Source organism: Pleurodeles waltl, chromosome 6, assembly GCF_031143425.1.
Source record: "Pleurodeles waltl isolate 20211129_DDA chromosome 6, aPleWal1.hap1.20221129, whole genome shotgun sequence".
Taxonomy (NCBI): Eukaryota; Metazoa; Chordata; class Amphibia; order Caudata; family Salamandridae; genus Pleurodeles; species Pleurodeles waltl.
Window position 1 is genome coordinate 1,168,368,358 of NC_090445.1, and position 17,238 is coordinate 1,168,385,595.

A 17,238-nucleotide genomic window follows, 5' to 3' on the forward strand; every position below is an offset into this window, starting at 1 on the left:
TAAATTAATCAAAACCATCAAATATATAAAAGTTACCTATTTTATAAACTGAAAGATCTTATCACCAATCGTAAGCCTAAAATAGTATCCAACGGATCCTGGTCTTCACAAACAAATTTTGCAGAGACTCTCTTCTTATAATTTATTCTCGCCATACACAACTTATTCACTAATAAAAAAACCCAAAAGAAAATAATCCTCACACTAAAGCACACCATATCAAAAGACAATGAGACAACTTTTATATATGAAGTGTGAAAGACAACTATATATTTACTAATCATTACATTTAGAGAGAAATTGATTTTCATCATATCTGTAAAATTAGTTGAAACCACAATGACATATTAGCCCTGGGTTTTCCCTTCACCAGTCACTATAGGCACTGAAACAAAATATACATATCAGCTTACACCAGGCTTTGAAAGAAAGAATGAATAGCCAAGAGTATGATACCAATAAACCAAACCAAGCGTCATATTCAACAAAGAATATATATTGGCTTTAGAAAACTAAAAGAGGCTGATCAACAATCAAGGCCCTACCAACAATGAATAGCCAATAAAGGTATATGACCTCAAACTGTTAGTTCTGTTCTAGTGATCATTCCCAGGCACAAAACCAAAAATTACAGTAGGAACAAAATTCAAACTTAAGGTTCCTACAGTATTCCACAAAGCTTCAAACAAGTAACTCCAGCTCCTGTTATCACATTTAGATATAACAAATAATAAGGTAAGATGGCTCCCAAAAAAATAAATACCCAATGGTCAAAGAAATAACTTATGCTTCCAAGTCTAAACCTTTAGCTGAACCTGAAATCATCCAAACAATATGCATAACCTTGATGAACATCCAGCATCTCTGGCAGAGTTAGAAACACAGAACACAATCGAAATAACGGTGCAACCAATCCTGTCAGTTTAAAAGGCCTGCGCTTTCAGAGTCAACAACTAGAATCTCAATCTACCAGAAGAAGTACTCTTTAATGCTCTCAAATGCATTTCTATTTTAACCATTACATATTTTCCCAAAGAAATAAAAAAATACAGAGATATATTAATTGAAACTACTATAGGTATAAAAACAGAGGTTTTAGACACAAAAAAATATATATTATTCTCTTCGTACATGATCCGCATTCCATTACTTAGTGCTTTACCGTTAACCTAATTAATTTTCATAGTTCTTCGCTATTATACATACAGAAGGTCAAGGCCAAAGGAGAGCACACAAAATAATTAATGCATAAAGGCTTGTAAATACCCAAAGCTCCTTAGCTCACCAGAGTATTAAAACAAAACATGTCAGATTGAAATTTTAAAAAATAACACTTTCAACATTTATTCAGCCAATCATCCATACAAATAAAAAGATTTAAGTTCTCCCCTTCTAAAAAAAAGCCTAAAAAAAGCCCGATCAGTGGGGGGGATGGACAACGGCCAACACATATAGAAATCCAATTGAGGAGTCACCTTACCCAAGTAGCCATTTCCCTACCAAAAATATTCCTGGTGGCCAAGTGGCTGCATTTCAGCTGCATGATCATGGTTCCACTGGGCACTGGGTGAAAAAACAAACTCTTTACTTTCCTCGGGTGTCGCTTCACCCACACCATCCCCCTCAGACTTACCTCAAAAGAAGTCCTTTAACCTGGTCACACTGAAAGAAATGGTCCTAGCACATCCCTAGCTGCTGCTAATGATGTTGGCATACCAGGTGTATGCTAAAGTCATCATTGTGCCAATGGGTTCTCCTGAGAAATCATATTACGGGAGGAGGACTTACTTGTCTGCAAAAAGTTCTGTGTATGCAACGTGCTGCATGCACTCATATAGTATCTGATCTGGGTTGGTGTCTCTACTCCTAAGTGCACAAGAGTAGGTACATTAGAGAAAGGTAGACTTCCACTGGACAGTGGTCTCCTTAGTATGAATTGCTTTTAACCATGAAGGTGCTGCTCTTGTTTTATTGCTTGTGAGATTTGTTTCATTCTAATTTACTGATTTCCTTCTATTTAGGTTGAGCAGACAAGGTTTACTTTGGTTTATTTTAGTGTGTTCATTGAAAAAAGACTGTGCAATTATTATGGAGGATCAGAAATTACCTGCCGAGGGAACAGCTGATATGGGAAGGTGATGGGCCATTGGGTTCTGTGGTATCTGAATGTGAATTCCGGGCATGTGCCTGGAATTCCTGGAGGTGGGAGAATTCTGTGATAGGACCTAGTGATTCTAAGATTGTTGTGATTCAGAAAAAAGTGGACAGTTGGAGGAGAAAGAAGTACCTAGATGAGGTGTTATCATGAGCCTAAAATAAACCACTTCCATTTAATTAAGAACTGCCTAAGACTCATATGTCTCTACGCTGATGATGAGCATAAACAACCTACGATGGATTCACCTTAACAGCTATAACCTCAAGGAGAAACTGCTTCTTATCACCAAAGGTTTGTTGCTCTGTGAGTACTTGTGGTGCTTTGAACTACTTTGTGGGTATTCTAACCCATATACTTAATTAGCGTCCCACAACTGCTGCATCATTATTAATTTTTACAGTGGGAAGGTGTCGTTCTTGCACTCCACCTACAAGCCAATTCACTCAGCACGCACTTTCATGCAGCTTGCCTCCAGCACCACTCTGCATCGCCTGGTGGCTGCAAGAAAAGTAGAAGCCATGCATGTATTGCTTTGACAGCCATAGAATTCATACAAGGGGGCTGTATGTCAGAAGTTACCTGGCAACCAGGCAGCTTGTTTCTCACTGCATCGTACATCTCCCAGCAGCTGGAAGATTGAAAAGGTCATGTGTGATTTGGGCTTGCAGCCACACTACACATACACGCGTCATGTACATTGGTGGTTGCATGGCTAGAATTTATGCTGAACGTTGCAATTTCATTGCGGCCATATTAAGTTGGGCCAGAATTCTTGTGAACTGTGATGCCTTCGCCTGCATCGTTTGAAGAACTAATCTTTGCTTGAGCCATAACTCCTGGCTTGTTTTCACCAGAACCTCTTTGAGTTTAACCATTGCAGTAAAAATTTGTCATCGCTCGTGGACGCAGAGCTCCCAGCAACTTCAGAAAGGGTTTCATCCAGCAGTAAGCAACAGACTTTTTTTATTTTAATGCATTGTGTGACTACAATTATGCATTCTTTAAGACTGTGGATAACATAACTTAAATATTTATTGTGGAGTTTGATGTAACGTTGTATGGTATACTAACTTTTGCTTCCCTGCAGGTCTGGATCTTGGGCATTCATCAAATACCAGCATGTGTTTATATCTAGGTTTTTATTTAACGTTTTGACATATTTAATCTATTTGGTAATGTTCTTCCCGGCGACCACGCAAAATGTAAGTTCACCTCCATTTTTCCTTTCATCCGCTGGGGAACCAGTTTTGCATCAGTCGAAATGGAAACAAGTGTTCAACTATTATTCTAGAGTTTGTGGCACCTCTTTGAGTGTCTAGGTCCTAAGGGGCAGGAGGTACATAAGTATCTATCACATTTGTCAGATAGTGAGGAATCTAACTTGAATGAATTCGAAATAAGCATGAAAAAGCTAAATTTGTATTACCTTCCTAAAAATCAGTTCTATGCTTGAACATTAACACTTTGGAAAATGTAAAAAACATAAACAAAAATCAGGAGAATCTGTTGAGGAGTGCATAACATCGTTACATAAATGTATGTCAACTTGCAATTTGTGTGCTTCAAGTAAATAACGCTTAAGAGACCAATTTATGTTGGGTTGTATTGGTGACAAAGCAAGAGAATCATTATGGCAAAAAGATAATCCATCCTTGAATGAAGTGTTGACTATTGGCAAAACTGTAGAGCATTGACAATAAAGAAACATTCTGTGTTAGAAGAGAGAGAGAGGATGGTAACAGAGTTATAAATGTAAAGGGAAAACCCTTTTAAAAAGGTGGTATCAAAGAATTTGCAAAGAAGGGTGATTTCAAAGAATCTAAAAAAGTGTTTTGATGCTTTTGATGCAACAGTGCTTTGCATTTAGCCAATTGTAAGGACTGTCCGGCATGGAAGTCAACTTGAAAAATATGTGGTAGAAAGGGTAATTTTACAGTAAATTGCAGATCTATTAGCAATAAAGGAAAAGTGAGGGAGGTGGAGTACAAGCAAGAAGTTGACTGCAATATCATAATTTTACCAGTCAAAGCCAAAAATGATGATGAGCCGATGAAAGAAGAGTGTGAAAGGGTTGCAAAGGTGAGGATATTGTTTGATTCTCATGCGAAAATTACACATATACTTTTTTTACGACAGGGCAATAAAAGGAAATGTACAACTTTTCAAGCCAGACATAGGCCCTCATTCTGACCTTGGCGGGCGGCGGAGGCCGCCCGCCAAAGTCCCGCCGTCAGGTTACCGTTCCGCGGTCGAAAGACCGCGGCGGTAATTCTGACTTTCCCGCTGGGCTGGCGGGCGGTCTCCTTCAGACCGCCAGCCAGCCCAGCGGGAAAGAGGCTTCCACGATGAAGCCGGCTCGGAATCGAGCCGGCGGAGTGGAAGCTGTGCGACGGGTGCAGTTGCACCCGTCGCGTATTTCACTGTCTGCGCAGCAGACAGTGAAATACATTTAGGGGACCTCTTACGGGGGCCCCTGCAATGCCCATGCCAGTGGCATGGGCACTGCAGGGGCCCCCAGGGGCCCCGCGACCCCCCCTACCGCCATCCGGATCTCGGCGGTCCGACCGCCGGGATCTGGATGGCGGTAGGGGGGGTCAGAATCCCCGCGGCGGTGCAGCAAGCTGCGCCGCCGCGGAGGATTCAATGGGGCCGCGGTACACTGGCGGGACCCCGCCAGTGGTGCCGGTCCGACCGCGGCTTTACCGCCGCGGTCGGAATCCCCATTGAAGCACCGCCGGCTTGTCGGCGGTGCTCCCGCGGTCCTCCGCCCTGGCGGTCAAAGACCGCCAGGGTCAGAATGAGGGCCATAAGGCCTAGAGGTTATGGGGATGAATCCTTTAAACTCCTTGGACATTTTGTGGATGAAATTGAGTTCAGTGGGAGGTTTACAGCTGGTAAGACATATGTATCTGTATGGGGTGACTCACTCATTAGGTGGATCCATCAGAAGGCGTTGGGAGTATACCTTGGCCCTACTGAATCTCCATCTGTCAGGTTGAAAGAGAAGATAGATGAAGTAAAGACAAATGATTCCTTTAAGGTTGGGCCTAAAACGGAATCGAATGATCTGGAGACAAGTGTGTGCAGTGCCAAATTTAAGGAGTTATTTTCCAATGTGTTTAGGAAAAAAGTTGTGGTGTTTAAAGCATTACTGTCATTTTATAAAAATCAAACCAGGATAAATACCAAGACTTGCAAAGGTAGGAGTGTTCCTTTAAGAGTGAGAGATGAGATGGCCAGTGAGTTGGATAGTTTGGAATGTGAGGGAATGATTGAGAAAGTCCAAGTATCTGAGTGGTTGTCTCCAGAGGTCATGGCAAAGAAGGCGAATGATGGTGTAGGGCTAAGTGTCGACTTTAGGAAGTTGAATCAATGGGTTGTAGTTTATAGGTACCCAATAAACAACATAGCAGATATGCTGAGTTCTTTGGGAGATGCCAGCTATTTTTCCTCATTGGACTTAACTTCCACATATCATCAAATCAAATTACATCCTTGTTGCAGGAATGAACATAATTTATAACTCCTTATGGCAGGTATAAATATGTAAGGATGCCATTTGGACTATTCACTGCCTCTTCAGTATTTCAGAGGATGAATGAATATGTTTTAAGGGACGTCTCAGGAGTTAAGATATATAAGGATGATGTGTTGGTGTTTGGGAGCTCGGTAGTAGAGCATGATGAAAGCTTGCAGGCGGTTCTTGGTAAATAAGATTTATGTGAACTCTAAGATTGGACAAATGCAAGTTTCAGACAGACAGTATAGAATAGTTGGGTCATCAGATTTATGCAGAAGGCATTCACCCTAAAAAAAAAACAATTGGTAACTGCTATTAGTGAGATGCCTGCCCCAACCAACAAGGACGAGTTGGTGAAAATCCTCGGGATGGCCAAGTAGTATGGAAAATTCATAGCAAATTTTGCTGAAAAAGTAAGAATATGCATATGCTACTAAAAAAGAGGTGTGGAGTTTTCATAGAATAACAAGTATGATAAAGAGTTCAAATCATTGAAAGTGGGGTTGAGGGAGGCCCCTAGTGTGTCTAGTTTTGAAACAGGTAAGGGTACATTGTTGATGACTGATGCTACTTCTAAAGGCTTAGGTGTAGTACTTACACAAGAGGTGGATGGACAAGAGAGAACTATTTTGACAAATTCTAGGAGTCTAAAGGGAACTGAAATGAAATAATCTGTCATTGAGAATGCGGCATAGGGAGTATATTGGGCTATAAGAAAGTTAAGGAAGTTTCTGTTTCTGTAGGGCCCTAGTTTTGTGTCAAAACTAATCAAAAGCCTGTGAGGTAAGTTTTTATGACTAAAAGGTTTTGACGCCATTTCCAGCAGGATATGCAAATGGGAGATTGCTTTACAAAAATATGATTATAAAGTGATGAATGTTCCTAGGACTAAAAACATTTTGGCTCCTTCTGTGTCTCTGTTGTGCTGTGAGACTGACTTGAGAGAAAAAGAGGGAGATATATCTGGGGCCGAGTCTTACGATGAGGATCCTAAAGTGTGTGAGGTGACAGGTGGAACCATTTTGGAAGATGAATGGATGGAGGAATTAGAGAAGGATTTAGAATTGCAGCAAGTAATGAAGTTGAAAAATTATGGATGGTCAAAAAGGCAAGGACATGAGGAGGTGTTGAGAAGTTACTGGGAGGTGAGAGGAGAATTAACTGTGGGAGGGGGACGTCGCTTAAGAGGAAGCACATGTATTCCCCTGGTTGCTTTTGGAGAACACATTGTTCCTCTAGCTACCAGGAGTCACCTTGGGATTCAAAGACTAAGATGTGGGTTCAATCTGACTGTTGGTGGTCTGGAATAGATTTGATGGTGGAGAGAAAAGTGAGGAAGTGTATTAAATGTCTGTAAAGTGATAAAATACTGAAGTGTAGGACCCAGCCACTCACAATCAGGAAATTGCCTACTGGTCTCTGGGAGGAGATTACTTTGGACATTGTGGGTCCCGTTTGTATCTTGAGTGTTGAGCACAATGTGACAATAAACAAAATAGCCACCCCTGTATGGTATAGTCCAGACATAATTCAAAGAAGTAATATTATGTACCCTTAATCAGTAAGTTTTACACATTTATTAAATGTCATATCTTCAAAAATAGATACTTTGAAAACATCCAATTCAAAAGGATTTGCAACTAAACACGATCTAAAATTAATATTAGCACCAGAGCAATGTAAAGTGTTACATATGCAGTATCAAACCTATATACCTCCCTCCAATACAAAATATGACTCAATAGTTAATTGCTGACTATAGTTGGTTTGCCTCTGGATTTAAGGCATACTGTCAAAGAAGAAGTATGGAATTTCTCTGGTAACAAGATAGGATTACCTAAAAGTGCAAAGCTTGTTAGGATAGACATTAATCCAAAGACTGTTTCCCGCAAATTTGAACAGTACAAACCTTTTAGAGAGGCAGAAGAAGGAATGTGGGGCCATATGTAGCAAACGTTTGCGAGTCGCAAACGGGCCGATTCGCTATTTGTGACAGTGCAAAATCGGAAATGGGATGCAAAAAGCCCATTTCCGACTCGCAAAAAGCGATGGGACCCGTTTGCGAGTCGCATCCGTTGCGACCCCATTTTGCGACCCGCAAATACCAAGTCGCAATTTGCGAGACGCAAACCTTATGCAATTGCAACTCGCAAATTGCGACTAGTCGCAAAAAGCCCAGTTTGCATGTCCCATTTACCACTAACTCAGAGCAGGTGGTAACCATTAGCAAAGTATAAAAGGAGACCCAGAAGGCATCTGGGTTACTCAAGATGGCGGAGATATACCTGATAGCAGTGAGGAGGAGAGTCCACGCAGCCCAGTAGAGGAGGAGGAGGGGCCACAGACAGGAGAAGATATATAGAACAAGGCAGACTCTTTTTCAGCAAACTGAAGAGGAGATCTATGACAAAAACCGCCTTAGCAGCGCAGCCATACTAGAATTAATCGATTTACTCAAACCACAGCTAGAACACCAGACTCTGCGTGGCTGCGCCATCCCTACGCATGTGCAAGTGCTATGCTCACTGCACCTCTTGGCCTCAGGGAGCTATCAGGGGGTCATTGCTGTGGCAGGTGGGGTATCCCAAAGTGCAGTGTCAAGGTTCCTCAGGGCCTTCCTAGATGCCTTAGTCACGCACATGTCTCACTTCATATACTTACCAAGGAATGAGGCAGAAATGAACAGCACCAAGCTGGACTTTTACCGCATTGCCCACTTTCCCCATGTCATAGGGTGTGTAGATGGGACACACATTCAAATATGCCCCCCTGCAAATCTGGAACACATTTTCCGCAACAGAAAGTGTACCCACTCACTCAATATACAGGTTGTTTGTGACGCCCATTATGTCATCACCGACATTGTAGCTAAGTTTCCAGGCAGTACCCATGACTCATACATTTTTAGGCATAGTGGGATACATCAACGCCTGGAACGTGGGGAATTCGGAGACGGTTACCTCCTAGGTAGAGCCACAGACACTTGCAGACATACACACAGGTCACTGTGCACAACAATCTGGACTTCCTAACCGTGTACTTTTGTGCCCAACAGGTGACAGTGCATATGCTCTCAGGCCTTGGATCATGACTCCGTTTTTAACACCCAGCAATGATTCAGAGAGGCAATACAACAGTGCACATAAGAGGACCAGGAACCTGATAGAGCGCACCTTCGGACTCCTGAAGGCAAGATTCAGATGCCTCCACCGCAGTGGAGGTGCCCTCCAATACACCCCCATTACCGCATTCAAAATTGTGGTCGCATGCGCCATCCTCCACAACATAGCCACCCGACGTGGGCTACCTCTCACCCCTGCAGACCCAGATCCTGATGATGAAGAGCAAGAACAACCACATCGCCATCATGGGGATCGGAGTATAGCTAATCAAGGCAGACTGAGACGGGACCACATTGCAACACAATATTTTGGACGGTACGTGTCAACTCCCACCATACTCACCTATTAACCAAAAACTCCATTTGTTAAGTGGAACAAAAATAACTGTTTAATCAGTGTATTAAAGAAACTATTTACAAGTATAGATTGTCCATGGGCAGGAAAATGCCAACCAGTCATGTTGCACATTAACGCCATGTGCCACATTTAATGGTCCTGGGTGATCTCTAAGATCTTCTGCCCCTCCTGCCAGCCTGGCTGGTCCCTGCTGCTTTCGTGGTGCTCTGCCTACCACTCCTGAGCACCCTGCTGTCAGTGGCAGAGACACTGCTCACTGTTGAGCCCTCCTCACTGTCTTGGGGTGTTTCCCCGGTGGCCCTCGACATTTCCCGTGTCTCCATCAGTTCGATAATGTGGGTGAGACGTCCCAGGCCCCTAGCCACATCCCCAGCGAAATGGCCCATCTCCACTTGCAGCCCAACTGTCCTCCTCGAAAGGCCTGTGGTATTCATGGCGAGCCTGCCGATGGATGTGGCCATCCTGTCCAGTCTGTGCATAATCTGCCGATCTCTGCGCCGGCCACCCTCTGCCTGGGCCAGTAGTCCTCCCGCCAGTTCCCTCATGGCAAGGGCAAGGTCCCCAGTGTTCCTGCAGATCATGTCCATCCGTGTGTTGAGATGCTGCATGCTGGCATGGTTGTTTCGCACAAAGCGGTGCAGCACACCACTAATTCTGCCCAAAATTCTATTCTGCAGGCGCTGACCACGCAGCAGATGTGCCTCACTGGTGGTTGGAGGAAGTAGCCCAGATGCAGACTGCAGCCCAGATGGTATTGACCTGCGACGCCTGCGCAGCGGTGGCTGCCCTGTGCTTCCACCTGTCTCCTCCCTGCCAGTTGCTGGGGCAGCCTCTTGCGGAATTGTTGCAGCAGGTGTGGCTACTGCAGGGATGCTGCTGACCGTGCAGGTGGGGGTGCTGGCGGGTCCTGGGGTGTCCTCATGGGCCTGGGTGCTTGGGGTGTTGGTGGTGTCTTGCTGGAGACCTGTGGGACATGGGGAACAGACTGTCATTGTCTACTATCTATTGCACACTTCCTAATAAACATTTGCCTATGAACTGCCTACTTGACTACATTTCCCATAATGCATCATTCTGGCATTTGCTACCCTGAAATGGAGCTATTTTGGTTGTGCATGCCCCTGTGTACATGGTGGGTGGGGGTATGGCATTGATAGGGGTACAGGCATATCACATGGTACTCACCGGTTGATGTGCTGGGCTCTGAGGTGTCCAGGTCCCCAAATCCAGACACTGCCTCCTGCTCCAATGTTTCTTCCACCCTTTCTTCCAGGGGTGTGGGTGGTGGCACAGACGATGGTCCCCCTCCTGTGCCTCTCATCTCCCGGAGCCTTTCAGCCACCCTGTCCTTGGTCCGGGAGCGGAGGTCATACCACCTCTTCTTGATGTCCTCGATGGTCCTATGGCTCACCCCCAGGGAATTGATCTTGTCCTGAATGTCCTGCCAGAGTTGTTTTTTTGTGGCCTCAGGGACATTCTGGGCTGCTCTCCCAAACAAGTCATCATAGTGCTGACAGCATTCCTCTGTCAGCACCTCCAGCTCCCTCTCAGAAAATTTGAGCTTCCTCTTTCTTGGGGTTCCCTCCATGGCAGCTGCTGTTTGTCCTGTGTGAAATTCAGCAGTTATAAAAGGGTGTGGTCCTCCCTCCTCCCAGGTGTATTTGTAAACTTCCTGGCTGTGATGTCATCATCATGTGCCAGGAAGTGTTTCCAGAGTGTTCTGCTGTGGTTTCTGGAGTGTTCTGCTGCACCTGTAAGCAATTTTCAAGGTAATCGCAATTTGCGACACCTACTCGCTAATTGCGAGTTCGTTTTTTGCACACTCGCAAAAAGCGACCTCGCAATCTGCGGACTCGCACACTGCGTTGCGAGTCCGGGTGCGAGTCGCAATTTCGGAACGTTTTTTTTCCTTGCATTACATCTTGCGACTCGCATTTTGCGAGTCGCATCAACTCGCAAAATGCGAGTCGCAATTTTTTATTTTGCTACATCTGGCCCTAAGTTTGTTATTGAAAAGGTGATTGAACAGAGAATTCTTCTGGAATTCTTTTGGAAGTGCTCGGTAGTCCTGTAATTCTCCTGTGATAAGAATTAAATAAAATAGTGGTAAATAGAGAATTGTACAGGACCTGAGAAAAATAAATGATATAGTGACTCTATGTTGTCCTGTGGTACTGAATTCTACAGTAATACTATTTCAGATTCTATCAGATACAGAATGTATACAGTCATAGATTAATGCCATGCATTCTTCTCCTTTCCCCTCTATAAAGACAGCCAATGCTTGTCTGCATATCAGTTCCAGTAATTGTTTGGCTTTAAACGTACAATGATATGCCAAACGTCCTTCAGATTTTACTAACATTTCAAAGAAAAATATGGCAAATATTAATCTGTCCTGTCTTGTGGCAATATATAGATACTTTTCTGGTCGAATAAAAGACAAAAGAAGAGGGTAAACTTGTTACATTCACCCTGTTGTATCATTTAGCTGACAATAATCACAAGGTTTCCCCCACAAAAAATGCAGTATTGTAAAAAGGAATTTGTATCTCTTGGTCATCACATTGAAAAAGGAGCAAGCAAATCTCAAAAGAACGTGTTTCTACAGTTCGGAAAAGAAATCCTCCTACCACCCAGAGGGAGATGAGGATGTTTGTAAGAACTGTTGGCTACTGCCAACAGTGGATTCCAACATTTTCCTTGATTGAAAAGGCTTTAGTAACACTGACCCACCCGTGAAACCAAAGCTCTGGTACCATTCAATGATGAATGTTTAGAGGCCTTCCAGGCATTGACAGAAAATGTGTGCAGTGCTTGCGCATCTGCCTGGTTATAATCTTGAGATTTTTCTTTTCTGTCTTGAGAGAGTCTGGTGTACACTGTCTGTTCTGACACAAAAACATAGAGAAATCATGATGCCAGTGGCTTATCTATCAGTTGTGTTGGATCCAGTAGCTGTAACTCTTCATAAATTGATTATGTTTGTTCCATGTTCTTTTGAGACTCAGCTCGTACCCAAACTCATCAAATGACAAACATCTGTCTGACCAGTTATGAACAAGTCATATTAGCAACTGAGAATATTTCAATTAAAAGATGTAATTTCTTGAACCCTGCAACATTGCTTCCTGTTCCAACCAACAATAGTGAAAACAAAGGAGGATGAACATGGCAAGTAGGAAACAAAAATGACCCATACATGTGATATGTGTATTGGTAAAGCACACTATCACTCTAGAAGGTATTCTGCTGCCAACGCAGGAGCAGTCAGGGCTGATCCATGGTCTTACCGAGTTAAAGAGCCAAGTCTTCAGCTTTGTGCCAAATGCAGCAATTTTAGAGGTGGAGCAGATGTGTAGGGGCAAGTCATGTCAGCCTTTTGGAGCAAAGCAGGAAAGTCACTACTGCCTGATCTAGTGCTGCCTGGAATGTGTCTGAGTCTGGCTGAGCATAGATGTCTGGAAGGTTTTTGAAATCTGATGAATGCTGGGCCAGTGTTGTGTAAGCCTTTGAATGTGTGTGTTTGTGTGTGTGTGTATGTTAATATCAGGAGTTTGACAAGAGCTGTGGATGGGGAGCCAGTTAAGCTCTTTAAGTTACAGGGTGTGTTTGGTCTAAGGTTGAGGGGGAGTCTGGCTGCTGTTTTCTTTATGGTTCGGAGTCAGCTGCTTAGCTTAGAAAGGGAGTAATTAGGTATGGGGTGAGTGCGGCAACAATGTGGTTGAGTCCTTTCGTGAAGATGGAGTGACAGCATGTGTATCTCTACTACCTTGACAATCTGTCTTCTACTTATGCAATATCACTGTGAAAGCACACCCAGCTTAAGCTTTTTCTATCTGTTCATGTCTCTGGGCCTGATTTAGATATTGACGGAGGAGTTACTCTGTCACAACGGTGATGGATATCACGTCCGCCGAAATCTAAATCCCATAGGATATAAATCAGGCCTACTGTCTCCTTCAAAGCCCTGCCTTATCCTGCATACTTGGCAAGTGAACTTTTACTAATGACTTTTGTTAACAGTAACCTAAAGTTAAAGAAAATGGGTCTTTCAGGCTCCTTCAGAGCACTCACTGTGCTAAATCCAACTCCCATCTGTTTAAGGGTGCATTTTGGGGTTGTCCCAGAATGCCTTCTGAGGCTCACATTCCTAAAACCGAGTGAGCATATCTACCTTTGAAAATAAGGCAAACATGCTGGAGAAGCCTGCATACGTTCCCTAAATAACACTTCAGAAACAACTACACATTAGGTTTTGCCACACAAGGTACTCTGTGACAACATGGCAAATGTTTTGTGTAGTATGGTGACCGTAATGTATTTGTTATATGGCTAACAGAACGCCCCCCATATTTAGATGGTGGATAAAGGTGTTAAGCAGGCCATAAGAAAGTCCATGATTTCCTCAAGTAGAGGAAACAATGTGTAAGGCTGCTTGCCTAGTGAAGTAGTGGCCCATGTAAGGTATGTATCCATGCACAGCCACTGAAAGGTATGTATTAGGGCGGCTCATCCTCAGTCAGTTTCCCAATATTTCCCTTTCATAGGGTTGCAATGTAAAGCAAGTTGGAAAACATAGGCCTGGCTGCAATGGGCTCTGGGGACAGTAACAGTGAGTCTCCTGCCTCTATCTTTGTTAAGTGTAGACTCTACAATGAATTACATGATTGAGACTTTCTTGCAGTTGTGGAAATGCGGTGTGCAACATGCTGATCCTGCAACCTTGCCATGTCCTCTAAGCAGATGAAGTGGAAACTGTGGCTCCTCCAGCAGTAAGACTTTCAATGATGGTCAACTGAAAGTCAAGGAAAGACATCGGTCATCCTGTGGTGGTCTGATGGTAATCACCATACGAAAAGTATGTTGCCATCTGGGTCAGGTGGATAAACTGCTTCATATACCATGTGCAAGTTGTACGACTCACATTGGATGGCTGAAGTACCTGGTCATTCTTATCCACTCTGCCTATGTACTACTATACAGGTGTACTTGCAAACTTTGGCAAACTGAACCCCAAACTTTGACAGAGAAAGTGTTCTCATCATAAATTGAGGTTAGCATGTACAAATCCCGCCTAGTGGAGAATTTGACTGTGAGAAGATGGTTGGAATGCAATGCACTATTCAGGAATTTTGGGGGCTTCTTAAAAGCAAGCTCCTGGGGGAATCAGTTGTGGAAACATCAAACTGTACAGCATGCCACAGTGACAGCTTTGTATAGTTTGTTCAGCAGCTTTATTTCCGCATAGAAGTTGTCCACATAAAGGTTACAACTTTTATGAAGGAGTGGTTGGACAAGCTTCCATAGAATCTTTGCTGTTCTAATTACCTTGGAAGAGCAACCTACGTGATTTAGAGCAGAGTCCTTCCCTATATACGCCCTCAGGCAGTATGAAAAACTATTAGAGCTTTCACACAGCATGCACATTTTGATGCCATAATGAGCTCTTTTGGACATCACAACTTCGGTTACCATCTTCTTCAGCATCACTGCAAGACGGGTCATTGGATGGAAGTCCCCCGACTAAAAAAATCACTTTCTGATTCTACCCCATTTTCCTCTCCCCTCAAATGCTGACCCAGTATCTGGTCCTGCCTCAGAGCTGTCCTCCAAAACTCAAGTTAGGGCCTGGGCAGCAGTCATCCACCAAGACACCATCTGTGTTGATTGTATAAAACTTTCCTTCTAAAACACTATCATACATAGAAAGGCAGAAGTATGGTTCTAAATCAGTCAGTGGGTGGGTGCGTATGTGAAATGTGTTCATCAGTAAAAAAACTAAAAACCCTTAGCCTATCGGTGCAGCTTCTCAAAAGACACTAAAATAAGACATAAAAAACAAAGTATAACTTCAAATAATTTGTACATCTCTCCAAATTGAGCAAAGGTTCCATTATAGTTCTCATCCTCAATCTTCTGCATTAGTTGAGATAATAAATGGAACCAAAAAAACAAACTGGCCAACATATGTGCTTCCACTAATTACTAATTTGAGATGTCAGGTGTTCTTCCTCTTGTTTTGATGAGCATCAGAAGTACTCCTGACAAAAAGTCTGGTCTCTTGCCCCATGAATTATTGATTGGCAGTGCAACAAGATTGGATTAATTTTCTTCAGCTACACTTGCTTCAATTTCAGATAGCATTGTTTGAGTTGCGGAGGTTTTGCAGATATGGTCAAATCTGTTTCTAATCAGTTGAATCTGGCAATAGTACCAGCCAAAGATATCCAATGTTATCCATTGAATTCAAGTGTCTTGGTGGTTATCAAAAGACGTCTGCAAAAATTGCTTATAGGAGAGATGGTGAGGCACTTATCAAGTCATACTTTTGACTAACATTAATGTGAAGTGTGCAGGAGTCCATCAGTGGATCAGCATCACTCAGACAAATGTCAGGGACTGTCAGGGGATGCTGGCTAGGCAGGTAAGACAAAGGAGAGAGGGGATCGAAAAGGGAAGCTCTATTCAAGGGAATAAGTGAGATAGGTTTCAGAAAGAACAGGCATTCAAGAGGCAATGTGGTATTCAGACTAACACCCCAGGACGAATGTGCCAGGTGTATAACACAACATGAACAATAAAGCGAATGTGGGGTAAAGCACTCACGAGCTCCCTACGGTAAGACTGAAGTTCAGTAAGTTCCTCACCCATAATTGCTGTTACAGATTACAGATTCTGTTTGCTAATACCCATATATTGGATATACATGCAAAAGGCAGGATCTATAGAGCTGACCCCTATGGTAATGTTAAAAAAATAACTGAAAGACAATACTTACAGTGGACAAGAAACACCACCAAGTTTATCAGCTGAGCCCACGGATTCTGGCAATTAAGCAGGAACACACAAGGTAGTAACAGCAAAGGTATAGAACTAAATATAATCACAATTGACAATGAGGTAGCAATGAGGAGTGCTTTACAGGAAAGAATGGAAAACAAAGGGCACACTTGGCAGAAAGCAAGTACCAAACATACGAAGAAACTGGAAGCAAGACAGCAGGGAAATAACCAACTATGAACTGGAACAAGGAATTGGAAAGAAAGGCAAGACTAGGCAAAGGAAAATACCAAAGGAGAGGCTTCAAGGGAGCACAGGAAGTGCTAGTACGGGAATAAAGAAACAAGAAAACACAGTAGACATAAATAGTTCAAGGAATAGCTGGGGCTCAGGAGTCAAGTAGTACTTCAGGAAGTGCTATTTCAGGAGCAAGGATGTGCTAATTCTCAAAAGACAAGATAGCACTGTGGGGAGTGTAAGCTCAGGAACAAGGTTTTGCTACAGCTCAGGAACAAGGATAGCTACAGCTCAGGAATGAGGCAGAGGGAATAACAAAAGCTCAGAAAACAAGGGAGGAATAACTAAGGCTCTATAAAAGGAACAAGGAAGAACTATGGCTCAGAAACGTCAGGAAACAAGGGTCTGTCTCACCAGAAAACAGCTACAATGATCAGCACTGGCTGAAGGGAGCTCAGGTTTAAAAGGTCTCACAGTAATCACATGCATCAGGTGTGAGTAGGCTAGCAGCAGCCAGCCACAGGTGTTTTGAATTCCTCCCCTGATCCTTGGCCTGCGGCGGTGGAGATGAAGCAGTGAGTATGGGATTCTACGTAATGGAGTTCCAAGCATGAGCAGACTGGCTTCGCCAAAAACCCGGCATGGATTGGGAATGGATGGTAATTTGCAAATAGTCTCCACATTACTGGAAGTCAGGATATGCATGCAGGGGAAGTTCTGGAAGCTTATTAGAGCACTGGAAAGTCCTACAATTAGGCCCCTTTGTGATGGACACAAGAGCGAAAGGAGCGAATCGTGACAGTAAATCCCCTCACACAACCAGCTCCTGGGATCTAGGACTGGATTCAGTCTTTGCTTCTATGTAATAAGTCCATTTCCATCAAAGTTGTAGTGCAAGATACAAGGGAATGGCTGAAAAATTTGATGTTCTGGAGGGTACAATATTAGGCAGTAAATTAGTATCAGTATTAGAGGGAGAACTTTGAAGAAGGAAGCACCCTGATGCAGGAGGCAGAATTGAATGATGACTTGAAGAGTTCAAATCCAGTAATTTTGGCTTA